The following is a 16,394-nucleotide window of genomic DNA, read 5'->3' on the forward strand; positions in this document are numbered from 1 at the left end:
TCGAATGTGTTGACTGTCGATGACAGTCCGAGTATTCGAGGTGTATTTGCATTTTGGCCCTTGAACCATTTCTCACATAATCACAAGTATGGAGCTCGTATAGTAGCAAATTTCTTTGAGACACAAAGCGTTTGATATAGAAAGAATGCTTCTTTGAATAATTCATACATGTGTACATGTTTTGCCATCGGGACTCGGCTATTCTATATGGACACGGTTCATCGGACCGTTTGGCTCATTACAAAGTTTTCCTATCGAGACCCTCTTTGGCGTGAAGTATTTTTCTTGAAAATACAACCTTCGAGGGTGATGCCCCCTAGTATTCGAGGTTGATTGAAAAGAAGCCTTGGACACTGTTGAATTTTCCTTAGGTAGCACATAATTGTTGCCTCGTTAAAAACCTCACCATAAAAACCCATTTGGGATAAAACCCAATTAAGGGAAAAAGAGTGCAACGCATGCTTTAAAACCTAAGGTCTTTGTGTAGAAGAGTTCTCTTGACGCTTTCAATCGAACACCTGCAATAAGTTAGTATCAAATACAAAAGGGAAAAGGGGGAAAGTCATACCTTAGCAATAATATCATTGAGTAGTGATACATTCCAATTGTTTGGCAATTGTCCGCCCTCCATTGTGCCGAGTTTGTAAGATCCCTTTCCGATGACGCCGATAACTCGATATGGTCCTTCCCAATTTGGGCCTAGTTTCCCCTCGTTTGGGTCTCGAGTATTGAGGGTGACTTTCCTTATAACTAAGTCCCCGATTCCGAAGTGGCGAAGGTTGGTTCTTCTATTATAATATCTCTCGATTCTATGCTTCTGTGCAGCCATCCGAACAAGTGCAGCTTCTCGTTTTTCATCTAATAGTTCGAGGCTATTATTCATAGCCTCGTCATTTGATTCCTCCGATGCATGTCGAAATCTGGCGCTGGGTTCCCCGACCTCGACTGGAATTAAGGCCTCGGAGCCATATACTAACTAGAACGGGGTTGCCCCATGCTTTACTTCGATGTCGTTCGACACGCCCAAAGAACTTTGGGTAGAACCTCTCTCCATTTCCCTTTGACGTTGTTCAACCTTTTCTTTAAGTTTTGAATGATGGTCTTGTTTGTCGATTCGGCTTGTCTGTTCCCGCTCGGGTGATACGGCGTTGATAAGATCCTTTTATTTTGTGTTCATCGAGGAACTTCGTTACCTTGCTGCCGATGAACTGCTTTAACTTCTTTTTCTCTGACCTTCTCGAAGTCCTGTGCTTTCACCCATTTAGAAAAGTAGTCAGTCATAAACAAAATGAATTTAGCTTTACCTGGGACTATTGGTAGAGGGCCGACGATATCCATTTCCCATTTCATGAATGGCCACGGGGACAAGACTGAATGAAGTTGCTCTCCGGGCTGATGAATCATCGGTACAAACCTTTGACATTTATCACATTTTTGAACAAACTCCTTAGTGTCTTTTTCCATGTTATCCCAGTAATACCCTGCTCTAACAATTATGCGAATCAAAGACTCGGCGCCGGAGTGGTTTCCACAAGTGCCTTCGTGGATCTCTCGTAAAACATAATCGATGTCCCCTGGCCCTAAACATACCGCCAATGGTCCTCGAACGTCCTTCTGTATAACGTTCCATCTTCATCCAATGTGAACCGAGCAGCTTTGGTTCGTAAGGCCCTCGACTCTTTATGGTCCGATGGCAGCTTTCCATTCTTTAAATATTCAATATATTTATTCCTCCAATCCCAAGTCAAACTTGTAGAATTTATCTCGGCATGACCCTCCTCGACCATAGATCTCGATAATTGGACGACAGTCCCCGGGATAATATCATCTTCCTCGATTGATGATCCCAAATTTGCAAGTGCATCGGCCTTACTATCTTGTTCTCGAGGTACGTGGTCTAGAGTCCACTCCTTGAAGCAGTGCAAAGTTACCTGTAGCTTGTCCAAATACCTTTGCATCCTATCCTCTCGAACTTCGAAGTTTTTGTTTACTTGGTTCACCACCAATAAAGAGTCGCACTTGGCTTCAATGACTTCTACCCCCAAACTTTTATCTAGCTCGAGACCTGCAATCATGGCCTCATACTCGGCCTCATTGTTAGTCAACCTAGAAGTTTTGATAGATTGCCTAATAGTGTTACCTGTGGGTGGATTCAAAATGATGCCTAGCCCATACCCCTTCACATTAGAAGCGTCGTCTGTGAAAAGGGTCCATACCCCCGATGATGTGCTCGATTTTAGCAAGAGCTCTTTTTCAACTTCGGGCACGAGGGTTGACGTGAAATCGGCCACGAAGTCCGCTAAAATTTGAGACTTGATGGTTGTTCGGGGTTGATACTCGATATCGTACCCACTGAGTTCGACGTCCCATTTGGCCAATCAACCCGAAAGTTCGGGTTTGTACAAAATATTACGAAGTGGATAAGTGGTTAACACACATCAGGGGTGACAATGAAAGTATGGTTTCAGCTTTCTTGAAGCGCTTATTAATGCAAGTGCTAATTTCTTTAAGTGTGGATATCTAGTTTCTGCTTCCCCTAAGGTTCAACTTACATAGTAAACGGGAAATTGCGTACCTTGGTCTTCCCGAACTAGGACACCACTTACCGCAATTTCCGAAACCCAAATATAAGTATAGATTCTCATCGGCCTTCGGGGTGTGAAGCAATGGTTGGCTCGATAGGTATCGTTTTAATTCCTCTAATGCTTGTTGACACTCCGGGGTCCAGGTGAAATCATTCTTCTTCTTGAGTAGAGAGAAAAATATGTGGCTTCGATCTGATGACCTCGAGATAAACGGCCTAGAGCAGTTATCCGTCCGGTTAGCCTCTGCACGGCTTTTACGCTGTCCACGACGGTGATGTCTTCGATGGCCTTGATTTTATCGGGGTTGATCTCGATCCACCGATTTGACACCATGAAGCCTAGGAACTTCCCGAGCCGACCCCGAAAGTATATTTCTAGGGGTTGAGTTTCATGTTATATTTCTTCAAAATATCGAACGTTTCCTGCAAATGAGCCAAATGGTCCTCTGTGCGCAGGGACTTAACTAGCATGTCATAAATATAAACTTCCATTGACTTACCTATTTGTTCTTCGAACATCTTATTTACTAGGCGTTGGTAAGTAGCTCCTGCATTTATTAGCCCGAAGGGCATTACATTGTAACAATATGTTCCATACTTGGTGATAAACGAGGTTTTCTCCTGGTCTTCCGGGTTCATCTGAATTTGATTGTACCCGGAATAGCCGTCGAGAAAGGTAAGGATCTCGTGTCCATCCGTGGCATCGATCATGCGATCGATGTTAGGCAGTGGAAAAGAGTCTTTAGGGAATGCCTTGTTCAAATCCTTGTAATCTACGTATATTCTCACTTTGTTCCCTTTTTTAAGGACTACAACTACATTGGCTAACCATTCGGGGTATTTTACCTCCCGAATGGACCCTATTTTAAGAAGTTTAGTTACCTCATCCTTTATGAATGCATGCTTTACCTCGGACTGGGGCCTTCTCTTTTGCTTCACCAGTTTGAACCTGGGGTCGAGGCTTAGCCGGTGTGTTGTTATCTCCGGTGGGATCTCTGTCATGTCTAGATGGGACCAAGAAAAACAATCCATGTTATCAATAAGAAACTGAATGAGTTTTCTCCTGAGTTTGGGGGTTAACCCCGTTCCCAGGTATACCTTTCGCTCGGGCGTGTACTCGATCAGTACAACCTGTTCCAGCTCCTCGATCGTTGATTTGGTAGCGTCAGATTCTTCGGGTACAATAAAGGTTCGAGGAGTCAGAAAGTCCTCTTCTTCTTCTTGTATCTCCTGCTTTCCCGATTCGGTCGAGGCTGGTGGCTGTGATTGCTATTTGGTTTTTTGTTTACCTTTAATGCTCGATCTTTCCGAGGTTGATGACGTTGATACCGGTATTACCTCGTCTACTACAAATATTTCCTTTGCAGCATGATGCTCCCCGCATACTGTTTTCACACCATTCGACGTCGGGAATTTCATCATTTAGTGAAGAGTCGAAGGAACTGCCCTCATATTGTGGATCCAAGGCCTCCCGAGTAGGGCATTGTACCTCATGTCGCCCTCGATCACATGGAACTTAGTATCTTGAATGGTTCCGGACACATTCACTGGCAGAGTAATCTCACCCTTAGTTGTTTCACTGGCCATGTTGAAGCCGTTTAAGACTCGAGCTGCGGGCACAATTTGATCTTGTAGGACGAGTTGCTCCACGACCCTCGATCGGATGGTATTCGCCGAACTACCTGGATCCACTAAAACACGCTTAACTTGAACTTTATTTAATAAGATAGAAATTACCAGAGCGTCGTTGTGTGGTTGAGAAATGCCTTCTGCCTCCTCATAGTTGAATGATAAGGAACTCTAGGGCACATAATATCGAGTCCGCTTCTCCCTCATAATCGACACCTTAGTGCGTTTTGTTGATACCCAATTTTTCCCTAGATTATTTTATACTCAAAATACTTTCAAAATAACATATATATGCATATATGAGCATACCCAAGTTTTTTGGTATTTTTCCAAATTTTTAAAGATTTTTTAAACCAATTTATTGTCTATTTTAATACTACAAAATTCAATAATTATTCCGAAAAAATTATCATTCTATGAATAATTCATTTTATTCTCATATTTACACCAAAATATAATTAAGGTGATTTTTTCATATTTTTTACAGATTTATTTGGTATTTTTAAAACTAAATTGCATATAATTGCAATTATAGCCTATTTTACAATTAACAGCATTTTACAATTATAAAATCGTTTCCAGTATTTTTAGATTAATGTTTATACATTATTAGTTACTTAAGTGCTTTTAATTTGTTTTTAAAATCAAACTCACTATTTTATAAAATAAAAAAAGGGGAAAAATGGCCATTAAGTGCTAGCCAGATTTTATTTCAATTGTAGCCACATTGGTCCCCCAAATTAGCCCAATTTTAGACCCAATTAATCTAGCCCAACACCCCGTTTGAACCGACCCACCCGGTCTCCCATCTAACCCCTTCTAATCACAGTCGTTGATCTAAAAGATCAACGGTCCAAATACACCCTTTCCTTTTTAATTTACCAAACCCCCCAACCCTAATTCATTTCCCTCTACCCGCCGCCCTTGAATTCCCTTCCTCTCCCATTCTCTCTGCAAACCCTAGTCGCCGCCACCCAAGCTAACCCTAATCCCTTCGATTCTCGCCGGTTTCCATGGCTTCTCAGGCCGTGAAACCCTCATACTCACCTCCTATCGCTCTTGTGCGCTTGGTATTTGAAGGTTTGAGGCTAGACCTCAAAGGTCTCCACCCAGATCTCCGCCGACTTGAGGGTTCCGGCCATCTCCGGCTTGGCTCCGGCATATCTTAGCCTCCTGAGCCTGTTTTCAGTCTTATCCGACTTAGATCGGACATTTTTCGAAGCCTTTCTCGTTCTAGGGCTCACCTGAAACCCTAACTGTTCGAGGTTTTTCTCCAATTCTCTTCAGATCAGTGTGTATTCATGCTTTACTTTGAGTTTTTAAAAGGTTTCCCCAACTTTTCTTTATAAAATTCTTTTTCCAAAGTCACTTCTTTCTGATTTAGGGTTTCTGGAAAAATTGCTTATGTGTTTTCCGATCTTTCTTCTCCCTTTCTCGTGTATGTTTGTCTCTACCATGTTCTTATGTTTTTCTCTTTTTTTTACACATGTTCTTCTACTATGTTTTCTATATTTTGTTCTTCCTTCTACTATGTTTCTGTGCTATGTTTTCACATGCTATTTTCTGTGCTATGTTTTCACATGCTATGTTCTGCTGCTTGCCTTCCATTACGACTTGATATGCTTCGCCTACTGTATTTTTCTACCATGTTCATTAAGTGTTCTTACCATGCCTGCTTAAGCATATTTTCCTCTACTGTTTCTTCTACTCTCATTGTGTTTCGAATTAATTCCATGACTCTGTTTGCATTAAACCTTCTACTGTATCTGCTTGTTTCCTCTTCTTTGCATTTGATTCAAGTCGAAAACCCTAGGATTTGGGATTTTTGGCGAGTTTGGTCTTGTGTGTTTGGACTAGGGTTCTATTTGAGCCCTGGACTCTCTCAAACTCACTTGGGGTCCATGTACTGAGTTTGAATCCTTTTGTGTATGAATTCTTCTATACTAGACTCCTCTGATTAGCATGACAACCCATTTTATATGTGTTAAAATCTTTCTTCAAAAGGTTTTCCAACTTGTGTTCGAATCAGAATCCTTCTTTTTTTGGGTTTAATTGATTGCTACTGATTCTTCTTAAGTAAAACCTTTTCCTTATCCTTTCTGACTTGGTTATTCATGAACCAATAGTTGCAAATCTCTGATTCCTTGATTTATTGGTACTGATTGGTTCTTACCTTATTTGTTTAACCGTGTATTTCAAAATTTCTTCCCTTAATTAAACTCCTATGTATTTATCCCTAATTGCCTACTTTGCACAAGATGCTTACTTGATCTCTTTCCTTAAATACTCTTTTGTTCATTACCGTTTAAGTTTGAACTCCTTAATTAAAGGAAGTTCTTCTACTGATTGTTCTAATTTGTACATGGTTATTTCTTTGCCTTATTCCTTGCCTGTTTTCAAACTATAAATACATGCTCTTTTATTAACACAACATACCAACATTCGTAGTTTTCTGAACTCACACTCACACTCAAAAAGTATTCTCTCTTGTTGCTTGTACTGTGGCCTATTTGCAAGACTTCTGCTTTCTTTTGCTTGTCTCTTTCCGAAACTGGTATGTCCTAGTTTTAATTCCAGCATCAACTCTAATGTGTTTACTTACCAATTCTCCTGTCCATGCTTACTTTATTGCCTGTAGAATTTAACCTTTGTATAATGTGCTCATATCTTGCTTATGTCTTGCAATGAATCCCATTCCCCATGTCCCCCTATGTGTTTGAGCTATAGTTTAAAAAACATGGCAATATACAAAATTATTGTCCATGGATGTAAACTGGACCCTTTGGGTCCTACGCTCTTTTAGTTTCCCATCCCCATTCCCTTATGTGTGTTTGAGTTAAGGTTTGCCTGGCAGCATCCAAATTGTTGTCCAGGGTTGAACCTGACCTTCAATAGGTCCTAACTCTCCAATGTTTGGCTAGTGGGCTGGTCAGGGGTGTGCCAGCATTTTATGTTGCTGGGCATGACCACCAGCCTGCCTTGGCATCCCTTATATCCCTCTACTGCACTTACACTTGTTCCTAGACTCTAAGTTCTGCCCCCCTCCAATGAGCCTTGCCTTGGGACCTTGAGCTCCCTCTGAACTTGGACATTGGAGGGCTGGCCCTTCCACACTGCACTTTCATTCAGTTCTGATATCTGGGTGTGAGCATTGCCTGGAGTTCTTGAAATTTCTTGGAACTTTGACACATCCCGGATAAGAGAAAGGCTTTGGAACCTGATCCTGGCAGTTGGCTCATATCATATTGTTAGACCTTGGGTTTGAATTAGGCTCCTTGGATGCAGCTTAAGAGTTCTGATTGTAATTTTATTTCGCGTTTTTTATTCATCTTGGTCTGTAATAAAATTTTGTAATAACCTTGGGGGTGATTAGTGAAAAGAGAAGGGTAACCATGCATGCAAAGGGGTAGATATCATAATCATAGGGAATTGCCACACTTCTGTACTCATGTATCTTGCCTACAGCTTTGCACATTTGCATATCACACGTAGATACCATGTCTATAGGTTTATGCATCCACATAGATATCATGTCTATAGGTTTATGCATCCATATAGATACCATGTCTATAGGAATTTTGCATCTCCATATGGATACCACGCCTATAAGTAACCAGAAATCCAGACTCTACGCATGCATTGTTCACTAGGCAAACCTATTTATAGGATTAAAAACTAACAGAACTCAGATACCATGCTTATAGTATTTCTGCGCTTTCGCTACGCCTATAAAAAGTGTTTAAATTAACGACGCTAGAAAGTATGCCTATAGGAATTATCAATCAAATCTGAATCACTCGTTTTAAGATTAGCACTAATTACAGAACTCGCACCATTCTGTTAAAACTGGCAACTTTCTTAATCAGTTTGTTTCTTTATTCCTGAAACCAGTAGATGCCATGCCTATAGGCCATCACGTAGGCAAACAAGTATGTAGTTAATTAATTGCACTAGTCTTCGATAAGTTGCAGCCAGGCGAGCCTAATGCGAACTTCTTGCCTGAAAATATGTAATGAACCAGCCTGCCTAACGTTAAGCATAATTTTGACCTAATCAGTACATGTAAGACATGCTAAACTACATGATTTTCTGTGATTAAAGGAGGTTTATCTGAGCCTTAATTGTTTTGTGCTCCCGTAACTGCTTTCATGTGTTTTTCTTGACGCCTTAGTATTTTAACCTTTTTAAACCTCTAGAAAGCCAAGCTTCTTCCCTTTAGGATTAGTAGTCCTAAAAGCCTCCAGGACTGATAGGTGGGACGGGTAATAGCATGCAATAAGTAAACGAGACTATTTCGCACTTAATACCTTAACGGGGTGGGAAGGGTAGACATGGAGATGATGATCACACGATAACACTACGCGTACAATTGATTACCGGTGTTGTGTGGATGATCCATGTGATTTATAAACCTAGGACCCCTTTTCTTATACAACTTTGTTTAATATCTATAAAATCCTGTCTTTTCAACTACTCAAAACTCCTCCTTAACTTTACTGCATTATGCCTTTTCTTCCAAATTTTTCTTCTTTGTTTATTCAATGTATTGATTAATTTTCTGTGTTTAGTCCCCCTTTTAAACAAATTGTAGATCATCTAGACCTTGATCCCACATACTTGTCACGTATTTATTTGCAACCTTTATGTGTAAAATTCTTCGTGTATCTATTTGCATTAAAGTCACAACATCGCATGGCCGGGAACCACACTAGTGGATCTTGAGGGGTGCCTAACACCTTCCCCTTGAGATAATTTCTAGCCCTTACCCGAACTCTGGTTTTCCAACTCAAAAACCCTTCTTAGTGTCCTAATGCACTCAATCATTAGGTGGCGACTCTTCAATTCCAAAAATCCAATTCCCAAACGGGAATAGAGTTGTCTTCCCGAATGTCGTAAACCCGATTTCGCGAGAAAAAGGGGGCGTCGACACGTTTGAATACGGGCCCTTGTGGAATATCTACCCCGCCGACGATCAAATGAATGACATGCTGCGGTTCCTCCTGTTCATCTTTCCTATTGGCGTCTCTGTTTCTGAAATGGTTCTTGGCTCGATCGCTGAGGAACTCTCGAAGGTGGACCTCGTTGAATAGATGGGCTACCTCCTCCCTTAATTGCCTGCAATCCTCGGTTTTGTGACCATGTGTGCCATGATATTTACATATCAAATTTGGGTTTCTTTGGGAAGGATCAGTTTGTATGTGTCTGGGCCATCTAGTATCTTTGATCCTTCCTATTCCCGATACAATGCCTGATGTATCAATGCTGAAGTTATATTCCGACAATTGAGGTGCCTCCACGGGATCGACGTGCTCATCGAAATCGTTTTTACTCATAAGTCCCCTAGAATTTTGTCCTCGACCGTTCCTTCGATCATTCCGGGGAGGATTGCGTCCTAAGACATTATTCCTGCAATCCGCAGTATATGGTTGATATCGCTCCCTGTTCGACCTCGGTTCCCTGTCGACGTCCATCTAGGTTTTAACTGCTAGCCTGTTTGGATGTACTGAACCGGAAGGGGCTCCTAACTAATCATCCTCGACCCTGATCTCCGATTGATATCGGTTGTGCACATCTGCCCAGGTTACATCTAGATACTCGACCAAGTTTTGTTTCAACTGTCATGATGCTATCGAACTCCGCTCGTTCAACCCTTGGGTGAAAGCTTGAACGGACCAATCATCTGTGATCGGTGGCAACTCCATGCGTTCCATTTGAAAACGGGATAGGAACTCGCTCAGCATTTCATCACCCCCACTGTCTTATCTTAAAAACGTCAGATTTCCTCGTAGCGACCTTTATGGCCCCGCGTGCGCCTTTATGAAAGCGTCTGCTAACATGGCAAATCAGTCGATAGAATTCGGTGGTAGGTTATGATACCAAATCATTGCTCCCTTTGACAAAGTTTCCCCATATTTTTTCAACAAAACCGACTCGATCACATCATCGTTTAAGTCATTTCCTTTAATCCCGCATGTGTACGAAGTGATGTGTTCATTAGGATCGGTTGTCTCGTTGTATTTAGGTATATACGGCATACGGAACTTCTTAGGAATGGGCTTCGGAGCTGAACTATGAGGAAGTGGCTTTTGCACGAACTTTTTTGCATCCAAACCTTTTAAGAGCGGGGGTGCCCCCGATTTTTTATCAATTCGGGAGTTGTATGTTTCCACTTTCTTGTCATTATCTTTGATTTTTTTCTCTCCCGACTCGATTCTTTTGGTGAGCTCCTCGAGCATCTTAATAATTGCAGGACCAATCCCCGATCCATTATCGTTCGACCTTTCTGGCACCGGCTCAGTACGGCGAGTGACTTCTGGTTCGACCACACTCGGAGTTTTGTGTTGACTTTAAAGCTGAGCGGTAGCAACTTGCTGAGCCTGTAGCATCTCGAATATTACCTGGAGGCTAACTCCCCCGTCTCCTACACCCTATGTTCCTTGGCCACCAGATCGACCCTCCCTACGTACACTCCCTTCGGGGTCTGCGCCTAAATCCGCATTCAAAGCAATGTGCGAACTGATATCGACTGGATCGACCGGCACTCTCCCGGGATTAGCCGGTGGCACCCCGGCTCCTAGAGAAATTACGTTATCGTTTCCCCCATGAAATCCAAGACCATCATCGCCATGTGCGAGTGAGTTTTTGTGAATTTGACATGTTTTAACCTGAGAACAAAAATTCTTGACAAGAACAAGTGTGAAAATAACGTGTGTTATCAGAATCAGCACTGAAACAATCACTATTATCCTTAGCCCCACGGTGGGCGCCAAACTATTTACCCTCGAATCCGAGTAACAATTAAACTTATATTGTGGTTTTAAAGATATGTGATTTAATCCAATAACAATTGATAAACAAGGAGTTAAATATATAAATTGAAGAAGTAAAGCAAATCAAACCAGTGTGCAAGCCAAGTCTTGACCTCGAGTTATGCTGGCCTCGAGGCAGGTTAGTAAGAACAATAAAATAATAAGGCAACTCTGATGAACAGTAAGCAAGAAAATGAAGAATGTATATTCCTTTTTCATTCAATCGTCCATTACAAAAGAATGGGATCCCCTTTATATAGCTGGGGTATCCTAAATAAGGTACACTTTTAATTATAGTAGGGAATCTCATTATACAGCTGTCTAACTACCAAGTACAAATCCGTTCCGGAATTTACGCCGGGATATTCGGGCCGTTGCGGGAATCTCGCTCATTCTGTTACTAAACCATAACGGTATTATCTCGAGGTTGGCCATACTCGGCCTTGGTCTTTATCGAGCACTTCGGTCTTCAGGTTCCACACTCCACCATCGAGCTTGAGTCAGGTCTGTATTGAGCTTTTTCTCGAAGCAACTCCCCGAGCCTACGAAATCGGGCATACCTAATTTCGACCGTATACAATGTTAAAGCTGAAAAATAATATTATTTGAAGTTAAAGTTGAAAAAAAGGTTTCGTGAAAGCTCAATTTGTGTTCCGGAATTATACTCCTAGCTTCGTTAGATTTTTTTTTTTTTTTTTTTTTTGGTGAAAAGTAAGACTTGTCTAGTAGAAGCTAAAAATTTGGGAATAAGATGAATTTCTCTCGTTTTCGCTGCTTCTCTTTCCATTTTATCTTGAATCGAGTATTTAACGGAAACAGCATCTTTATCTTCACACGCAGAGGCGAAGCCATCTTTTACAAAGGGTGGTCAACTGAATATTACGAAAAATTACACTATGTATATAAGTAAAATATTGATTTTAAATGTATAAAATATATATTGAACACGTTTTGTCGAGATTTTTTTTTTTAGTTCTTTCAAGTTTGAACACCCTTGGAAATATTTCTGGCTTCGCCATTATTCACACGACAAGCATAAAGTTTGTATACAAACTACCATCTTCAGACCCCTCTTGTAGAATTATACTGAATTTGTTGTTGTTGTTCAATGAAGTCATAGTTTAGACTCGGAAAGAAAAAGCGAAAATTTAGTGGGACGCAAAATGGAAGTTTCTGTGATGCTAATTTCTCTAATCTAGTAATCTTTTCTCTATTCTTACTAGTATTTTTTTTCTCCGTAGAGGAAAGGAAAATAGTTGCACTTTCATTTCCAAGCACAGGGGAAGGATTTTGACTTTTGAGGAGGTCCATGTTGATGCAACATTGGAAGAAAATAAAATGTTGATGCGTGTTCTTAGAAAAACTGTCGAACAGGACGAAATTGAAACTTTTTATGGATCTACCGAGCCCAATAATAAGAGGCCAGGAACACATGAAGAGAAGCAACAAACGAAGTACCAACACATCAATTGATTGGGCTTGGAAATTTGATCCTACACAGATCATTAGGCCCGTAATGATCAAGTATTTGATTGGATGCCATCTAACCATAACCAAGACCAACAATGGGGCTGATTGATTTAATTATGTACACTCCTATTATTTGTAAAATAATCTAGAAACATATAATTTTTTGAAAACATCACAGGAAAATCAATATCTCATGACACAAAAAGAAGAACGAAAACAAAAGAATCTTTGAGTTTGTGACTGTCAATCTCTTCATTTCCCCTAACAATATGATTTCTATTTCTTCCTTCTTAATTTCTTCGAAAAAGTCGTCAATCATAATTATTTATAGTCTTGCTTATCTTTATTTAGACATATATCAATTCAATATTTAATAATAGAAGAAAAGAAAGAAGCAATGTGATAAAGTGTAAATTTGTAAGTAATCTCCATGGGAATTTCGACTACAAATATGGTTTGTTGATCTAGAAACATAATAAGGGTCATTTACGAGTCTCATTTACGGAATGTGGCCGAAAGAGTCTTATTGCACAAAGTTGCAGCTAACCTCACTTTCTCTTCTTTAGGCTTTAGTACTTTTTTGAATTTGCCAATAATGAATCCCAACTTTTATCATTTTGCTTAATCTTTACTTATGGCACCTCCCACCAACTTAAAAGCGCTCAATAATTTTCCTTTGCCTAGACATCACCTTTTCCTTAACCAAAAAAAGGACCAACAATAATACCTAGTGCAATACTTGGTTTGAGGAATTAGGAAAAATAACACCCACATAGCTAAAGCAACTACTGGTTAAATGTAGAGAAAAATACTATCATCACATGATTAATGCAGCGTTTGGTTGATCATATTCAATAATACATCTATTAAGTTATGTGATTATTCATGTATTATTTATGTGAAAATAAATTGTAAAATAAGAATACATGTATTGGTAATGCGAGATTAAAAGAATTTGAGGACAAAAAATTTCTTAAAATAAATAATTCTTACATAACATTCTACATTTTAACATCCGTCGCATAATAAATTCATACATTATTATTATTATTGTTCGGTGCATAATCTGTTAATTATTTTATTATTTACATCACTAACAACTGTTCGTTATAATAAATCTTTGTTTAATCAGTATGTGAACCAAATGGCCTCTTAATAGTTAAGAGCAGCCGAAGCATAGCGCTTACATTTAGCCCGTAGAGCTATAGCCAGCTATAGCCACCAGCCCACCACATTTCATTTAGCCCGTAGAGCTAGCTTCCTCTCATCTCGTCCTACACTAACTTACCACTAGTAAACTTAGTAAACCATTTTTAGTTACGCAAAATATTCTTCCTTATTTTTAAATGAATCTTTCTATGATTGTTTGGATACAAAACGAATCATATATAAGCCGATCAGTGACAAAAATATCAAAATTTTGAAACGGGCATTGCTGGTGGAAGTGGTCCTAAATAGATGAGCCATTTTTCCCAAACAGAGCCTTGGAGGGGAACCTTGGAGCAATGATAAAATTTTCTTTGTGTGACGTATAGTTCAGGGGATTCGAGTGGAACCAGTAATACTTACAATAGGACAAGATGTCATCACACCCCTTGGGGCGCAACTCTTTCCCAAACCCAACATGAACGCGACGGAACTGCCCCTTTGTCCGCATTCTTCGGTATATAAAATCAGCTCCAGGCAAAGGCTTATTGTTTGAGGATCGAGGCCATGAGCAGATCGTTGGATACTCAGATGCTGATTGGGCAGGATCACCTTCTGATAGACGTTCTACGTCTGGATGTTGTGTCTTAGTAGGAGGAAATTTGGTGTCTTGGAAGAGCAAGAAACAGATCGTGGTTAGTTCTCTCACAAGATCAAGATACTAACATCTACAAACTCGACTTCACAAATTTTGTAGCAATATCTCCCGAGAGTATCTTTTCTCTAACAAAGTGACAGTCAATCTCGATGTGTTTAGTTCTCTCATGGAACACTGGATTTGACGCAATATGAAGAGCAGCTTGATTATCAACGGCGCCAAAATTTGATCACGCCCAACTATGCCTTAATAAAAAGGACTAAGCGGACGTTGCAAATATAATCTGAGTATTTAGCCCAGAGTCGAACCCACAAGGAATTAACCTATCAATTACTCTTGTTAGACTCACTAAATTCTACGTAACCAACTTCCCAAACGTTTTGAATAAAAATTGAGGATATTTTTACTAACTATAACTGACTGCAACTAAATAAACAAAGACTAACTATGATTAAGTTGTAAATAATTAAGAGAAGGATCTAAGGTTATGATTTCCCCTATTGATGGAATCCCTTCATGTTATGTTTCATATAGATTTGCCTAACCGTATCTATCAATCATGAGCACTCTTATTACCGTAAATCTTTCCCGGGTAATCACGACAATTTACTAGACGCACTCTCCCGAGTTACGCTAGCTGGCTTTTATTACATCTGACTTAAGATTGCATCCAAGGCTTCGTTATCCCTAATCCCGCCTTTAAACCCTCGGTTATTGATCCCTCATATACTCTGGGAGTGGTGTTGTTCAACAGTTACCTAAATATGCACTCTCTCCCGAGTAATTCATACTAAATAGGCACAGCTAATTGAGGATCCTATCAATTAACTACAACAAGAACATAGTTGAACAAATAGAGAATAAATCGGGCAAACTATATTAACATATCAAGAAGTTCATCCTTCAATAGGTTCCATCAAAACCTTAGACTAAATATTTAGCTACTCATACTAGTGTTCATCATAACAATAGCCAAATTCATCACGAATGATAAAATACAAAAGGAATAAAGGAAGAACTCGATGTTGAATTATCCTCCTTGCCTCTTGCCTCTCCTTGCCTTCAACTAAGCTATAAAAACCTTGATAATCTTCCTTTGGGCGAGCTGGACCTTTTATAGGTTAAGTGGAAATACCCCCAAACTTCCAAGTTTACCCCTGAACTTTATTTTTCGGAACTGGACTAGCGCGGTCGCGCTCATGGGCGCGCTAGTGACCGCGCATATAGCATAACATTCTGCCTCGAACTCCTGGGCTAGCGCGGTCTCGCTAGTGGGCGTGCTAGTCTGGGTCTATTTCAGCTCTTCTTTCTCTCTTTTTACAACGTACTCAGCTCCGAGGGGCTTCCCTTGCTTCAATTTAGCTCCAATTACAGTTCTAAGTCCTCATACACGCAACTTGTTCCTGCAAAACATGAAATTCACAATTAGAGCCAATTTATCATCATTTAACTATCCTATAACGGTGAAACATAGTCAAGCTGGGGCATAAACAGTCGCCAAATTACATGAATCTAGCATGTTATCAACACCCTACACTTAAATCATTGCTAGTCCTCGAGCAATCCACCACACTCTATAAAGGTTCTTTCACTAAGCCTTTTCCCTTAACGTATCACACCAAGAACAAATCACCAAAGTTGCGCCTAGTAGTGAACAATCTTTGCCTCAAAAGTCGACTCTCACGTGCCGTGCAATATTCGTACTTACTCAAATTACTCTATACAGAAGTCAAGACTTACCTTTCCTTCGTGACTCACATGCCCTCACATCACACAATAGAGTAGTTCCACAAATATTAATATTAAGACAATTAGGAACTTAGATAGAATAAATTCGCTCACTCTCAAAAAGAACATTCACATGCCACAAAGACGCATCATATGATTGCCCGTAGTGTACTACTCTACTAATCGAGCCCATTCTGTCTAAGATCAACTAGGACTTCACTTGGATGTAATGTAGGCTAAGTGACGGGTAGGATATATTTGGATATAGTGACTAACCTCCCTAAGCAATTTTAATACATTCACATTAACCTTCAAAATCATACTTATGTCAACCAGACATTTCACCACATTTTTATTTATAACATCCCAC

Source organism: Nicotiana attenuata, chromosome 3, assembly GCF_001879085.1.
Source record: "Nicotiana attenuata strain UT chromosome 3, NIATTr2, whole genome shotgun sequence".
NCBI lineage: Eukaryota > Viridiplantae > Streptophyta > Magnoliopsida > Solanales > Solanaceae > Nicotiana > Nicotiana attenuata.